Source organism: Rattus norvegicus, chromosome 4 (assembly GCF_021556685.1).
Source record: "Rattus norvegicus strain SHRSP/BbbUtx chromosome 4, alternate assembly SHRSP_T2T, whole genome shotgun sequence".
NCBI lineage: Eukaryota > Metazoa > Chordata > Mammalia > Rodentia > Muridae > Rattus > Rattus norvegicus.
Window position 1 is genome coordinate 169,758,436 of NC_141537.1, and position 5,229 is coordinate 169,763,664.

The 5,229-nt window shown below is 46.9% G+C and overlaps 1 long non-coding RNA gene across 1 annotated transcript; it reads right to left on the bottom strand.

The window, feature by feature from the left end:
• Positions 1-2,482: 2,482 nt before the first annotated feature.
• On the bottom strand, positions 2,483-4,946 carry LOC147995108 (uncharacterized). Its single transcript, XR_015687115.1, has 2 exons — positions 4,807-4,946; positions 2,483-2,617 (listed from the first exon to the last, which is right to left on the bottom strand). It is a non-coding gene; the product is annotated as an uncharacterized LOC147995108 (long non-coding RNA).
• Positions 4,947-5,229: the final 283 nt, after the last annotated feature.

Here is a 5,229-nt window from a genome sequence, read left to right on the forward strand (position 1 = left end):
CAGCACTGCCTCTGAGGGGATCCAGGAGAAAGTACTGTGTGTGTGTGTGTGTGTTCAGAAAGAGGACCGAAGGAAACAGATTAACCTGGACTTGGCGTTTGTTTGTCGTCCCAGAATTTGGGAGTTGGAAGCAGAAGGATCCGAGCAGGCAATTTCTCAGCTGAGTTTCCTCTCCCTTGACACAAACTGCCCAGCCATCCCTCGGCTTTTCTCTCACGTCTTTGTTATCCTTTTGGGGACGGTTCAGCAAGTGTTCACACAGTTGCTTCATGAGATTTCAGAATGCTTCGTCCTAAGACTTCTTCCCTTTGCCGAGTTTTTAGGATCCCATTGCTTTTCTTTTTTTTTCTTTCTTTCTCGTGGTGCTGGAGGCAGAAGGCCTCTCAAATGCCGAGCGGGCACCCTGCCACTGAACTATACTGGCAACCCCATATTTGTTTTATACATTTAATTTTTTTTAAGATTTATTTATTTTATGTATATGAGTACACTGTAGCTGTCTTCAGACACACCAGAAGACAGCATTGGATTCCATGACAGATGTTTGTGAGCCACCATGTGGTTGCTGGGAATCGAACTCAGGACCTCTCTGGAAGAGCAGTCAGTGCTCTTAACCACTGAGCCATCAATCCAGCCCAACATTTAATTTTTTATACGCTTAAGTATTCCCACGCTATTTTTTTTTCTTTTGGTGCTAAGGATTGAACCCAGGACCTGCCCAGATGAAGCACCGGGCTCTGCCTCCAGCCCTACACCTTTAAAAGGTGAGCATGTTTGGACTGAGACGAGATTATTGTCACAAACCCCAGCTAGCCTAAACGACACAGTACCAACCCTGTCTAAACAAGTGAAAAGTTTAGTTTAAAAAAAAATGCCTTTAATTCTAGCACTCGAGAAGCAGAGGCAGGTGGATCTCTGTGAGTTGGAGGCCAGCCTGGTCTACATAGATAGTGAATTCAAGGATAGCTAGGGCTATGAAGAGAGACCCTGTCTCGAAAAAAAATAAAATGAGTATGAAATTCTTATTCTGGACAAAATTCCAAATGTGAAGAAACATAAATACATCATATGCTGTAGACCTACCCGACTTAGAGTGTTTTGCTTCATTCCTTTAAAATCTACATAATCTCAGCGCCCGGCAGAGGAAGGTCCCAGGTTCTCAGCCAGCCTCATGACATACAGTTTAACGTGCTTTCCTGGAACGCAGACCTCTGGGTTTGACCCCAGCACTGCATAAGCGAGGCTTGTAACCACAGCACACAGACATAGGAAGATCAGGAACCCCAAATCATCCTCAATACACAGTGAAATTCAGGACAGACAGGATCCATGAAACCATCTCAGAAGAGAGAACTAGAGGGAGAGAGAAGGGGAGGGAGAGGGAAGGAGAGAGGAGGAGGGAGGGGAGGAAGGGAGAGAGAGCAAGAAATATATAGCTAACTGTAGAAGGCCTTTTGCATCTTTTTAGGTCCCTCCGTTCCTGGAGATCACCACTCTCCTGAGCTGGAGTACGCATGTCCCTGTATGTTTTGAGAGTCCATCTTGTGGTTCGAGAGGTCTCAGTCGATGCAATGGCCTGAGTGCAGTTCACACACAGTCACGCTTGGCCAGCCCTGTGTCATCTCAAGGTCGGATGGGATGGATAAGCGAAGGTAGCTGAGGACTCAGAAAGAGCGTTCAGAGTGGGGATTGGGGATCAAAGTCATATCGACCCTGTCAGAATAACCGGAGTTTGCAGAGACCCTGGCAGCCCCCACTGGCTCGGCTCAGCCATTATATATGCCAGTTAAACAGATTAGTGTTGGTAAAAAGCAGAGGGGATTTTATCGATGTACACCGTGGCATGGTGAGCAGATAATGGGATTCAGTGACCCCCCCCCCCCCCCAGTTCACTGCCACCCTGGCAGCTAAGGGTCTTAGTTCTGGTTCTTTAAGCTGCCCTGAGAAGTCTAGATTGCTTGAGAGAGCAAACGGGTTTCCATAAGATGATTATCCCTCCTTCAGGGTGCAGGGATAACAGCCGACAATTGGGGCTTATCTGTCCTTCGAGGCTCTGCTGTTCCCGTAATCTAAAGTGACTGCAAGTTTAGGACAAGTGGAGGTCCTTTGGGGGTCTGGAGCAGTCATTATAAAGGCTAACTTAAGGTGCCTTCAGCCTTAGAGGGGATGAGCCGGGTTCCTTACCACCAGCTTTGTTGTAAATACTCCATGAGTGATGAACGCCCGAGCCCACACAGAGGTGAGCGGGTGATCCACACAAAAGGGACAGACACCACGGGAAGGCAGAGACTGGCTCAGTCCTCCTGTGTTTGGCGTCCTTCTTTCTCTATGTTCTTTCTTCTGTTTTAAAAGGTAGGTCTAGTGTATTCCAGGGCAGCCTCTAACTTTGTACCACTGCACTTGGTTTTTATGTGGTTTGGGCACAAACTCAATGCTTCACACGTTAGAGAGGCTCTCTACCAACTGAGTTAGACCACTGATGTCGATGTCCACATGGAAGACTCAATGTTTTACTTTAGGTTTGGGAGTTTTGGTTTGTTTGTTTGTTTGTTTTGAGTGGGGTTGTGGCAAAATCAGTTTCTTTAACAGAAGGGTATGCTTTGAGGTGGAAACCACCCTACACAAGGTGTGTGTGAGTGATAGAGGGAGAGGGAGAAGGGGAGGGGGAGGGAGAGAGAGAGAGAGAGAGAGAGAATATGTCAGAGGATAATTCCCAGACATCAGTTCTACCCTTCCATCTTGTATGTCCCAGGGATCAAGCTCAGGCTTGGCAACAAAGTACCTTTACCCACTGAGCCATTTCTCTGTTCCCCACTCAGGCTTTTGCTTCCCTAACCATTGGAAAGGACAGCACTAGGTGTCCCTTTCATCTCTAGGAATGCCAGCTGCAATGACCTAGGTGGGTCTGACCACAGGAGGGCCAGCCTGCCAGACCCGTTTCTAATCTTAGGATCTGAATATGAGGCTCCACCATGGGGGGTTGGGGGTGGGGGGTGGATCTGCTTTAGTTCTCCTAAGTCACCCGACAGCTCCGATGAAGATCATTCAACCTTCCCATTTTAACCTTAGTGTAGAGTTGCCAGGTGAGAGACTGCCCACTTTTTACTAAAAAAAATCAAATAATCTTTAAAAAAAATAATAAAAGTACATCTTATGGGGGACTGGAGAGATGTCACACTGGTTAAGAGCACTGGCTGCTCTTTCAGAAGACCCTGGGTTCAATTCCTAAGCCCCACATAGTGGATCAGTAACTCCAGTTCCAAGAAATCTGGCACCCTCTTCTGACCTCCATGGGTACTGCGGGCACTTGGTGCACAGACAGAAGTGCGTGCAAAACATCCATCCATACACATAAAATAAAATGTTTAAATCCTAAAACAAAAGAGTATGGCTTATTATGCCAGACATGATGGAATGTACTGATTACACAGCATTGGGGAGGTAGAGGCAGGGGGAATGCCTCAAGTGTGAGACCGGCCTGTTTAAAATATTAATTCTAGGGCTGGAGAGATGGCTCAGCGGTTAAGAGCACCAACTGCTCTTCCTGAGGTCCTGAGTTCAAATCCCAGCAACCACATGGTGGCTCACAACCATCTGTAACGGGATCTGATGCCCTCTTCTGGTGTGTCTGACGACAGCTACAGTGTATTCATATACATAAAATAAATAAATATTAAAAAAATAAAATATTAATTCTAATCTCAAAAAAAGGAGTGCTGCAGAGATGGCTGCAAAAATAAGAGCTCCTGAGTTCAGATTCCCCAGGATCCATGTCAAAAGCTGCGCCCGCCCCCTCTGCAAGGGCCAAGGAAGCAGAGATAGGTGGCTGGCCCTGTGACCCTGAGTCAACGATGTGCATCAAGATAGAAGAGGACACACACACAGCTTAAATACAAATGTAACTATATATCCTGTATATTTACTACTGATTCCCACAACACCACCTCAGTTGAATTTCGGAAAGGGTACTGTAAATGCGTTTGTAAAGAATGAGCTCAAGGCTTTCCAGAAGTAATAGATAAAATCGCAATCTTTGGCCAGTTCTCACAGCCCAAGAGTGGCTCACAATAACAGTTAACAAACCGGCTTATTGAGTCAAGAGACACTTTAGAGATCTCTTCATAACTTGACCCAAATAAATGTTAAGTAGGTTTTTTTTTTGTTGTTGTTTTTTGTTTTTGTTTGGCCTATTCACAGGATGGTGCAGCCGTCACCAAAATCAATTCAGAGCATTTTCAGGCAACAAGAAACCAAAATTCCTCTTCTTCCCTGACATTCCTTAGCCCCAGCATTTGGCAACAACAGACTAGTCCTTTTAGTTGTGCCAATTCTGGATACTTCCTTATAAGCTGGATCGAACAACATACGGCCTTTGGTGACTGGCGCCTAACATTTTAGTCAAAGCTTACTGATATAATAGAGTGTACCTGTTTCTTTCTCTTTTCTTTTATGTTTGTTCGTTCTGTATAACCGTCCTGACTGTCCTGGAATGTGCTCTGTGGACCAGGTTGCTTCTGCCTCCTGAGTGTTGGGATGAAGCGTGTGGCATCACTGTTTTCACTTTTTGAGTACTGAGTCTTCAACATTCAGCGAGATACGAGATAACATTTATGTACGCGTTTTTGTGTGGTTGTGTGGCTGCGTTTCTTTTGACTGTATACCTAGAAGTGGTTCTATGGTAACTAAGTCTTGTATTTAATGTTCTGAAGAACTAAGCAATTGTTTCCCAAAGCATCTGCCCCACTTTACCGTGGGCCGTCATGGGAGAGGAGGGAAAGCATTTGCCCTAGCCTTCCAGTTCTCTACCTTCAGCTCGGCCTCCGCTGAGCCTTGAACAGTCTCTCTTCTCTGCAAGGTCCCGGCCCTCCGCAACCAAAACATTATTAAAATTAAATGTTGTAGGAACTAGTTCCGTCTTGATTCAGGCCCGCCTCCTGGGCGCTGCTAGGCCACACACAGGAAAACAGCCTAGGCAGCGGAGGCTACCTGGACGTCGTAGTTCCCTTCCCAGTCGGTCGCGCAGAGAATATGCAAGGAAAAACTACAATTCCCAAAATGCCACTGTGCTATGGCGGCCGAAGGGGCCAATCGGCCTGCAGAGCCCCGCCCCCCTCGGGTTGGGCCACTTGCCAGTGCGTCTGTAAACACTCCCGGAGCCTGTCATGGGGCGGGAGGAGGAGGCGGTGACCGAGCGGGGAGGTGCCTGGGGCAGCCTCCAGGGTCCGCTCT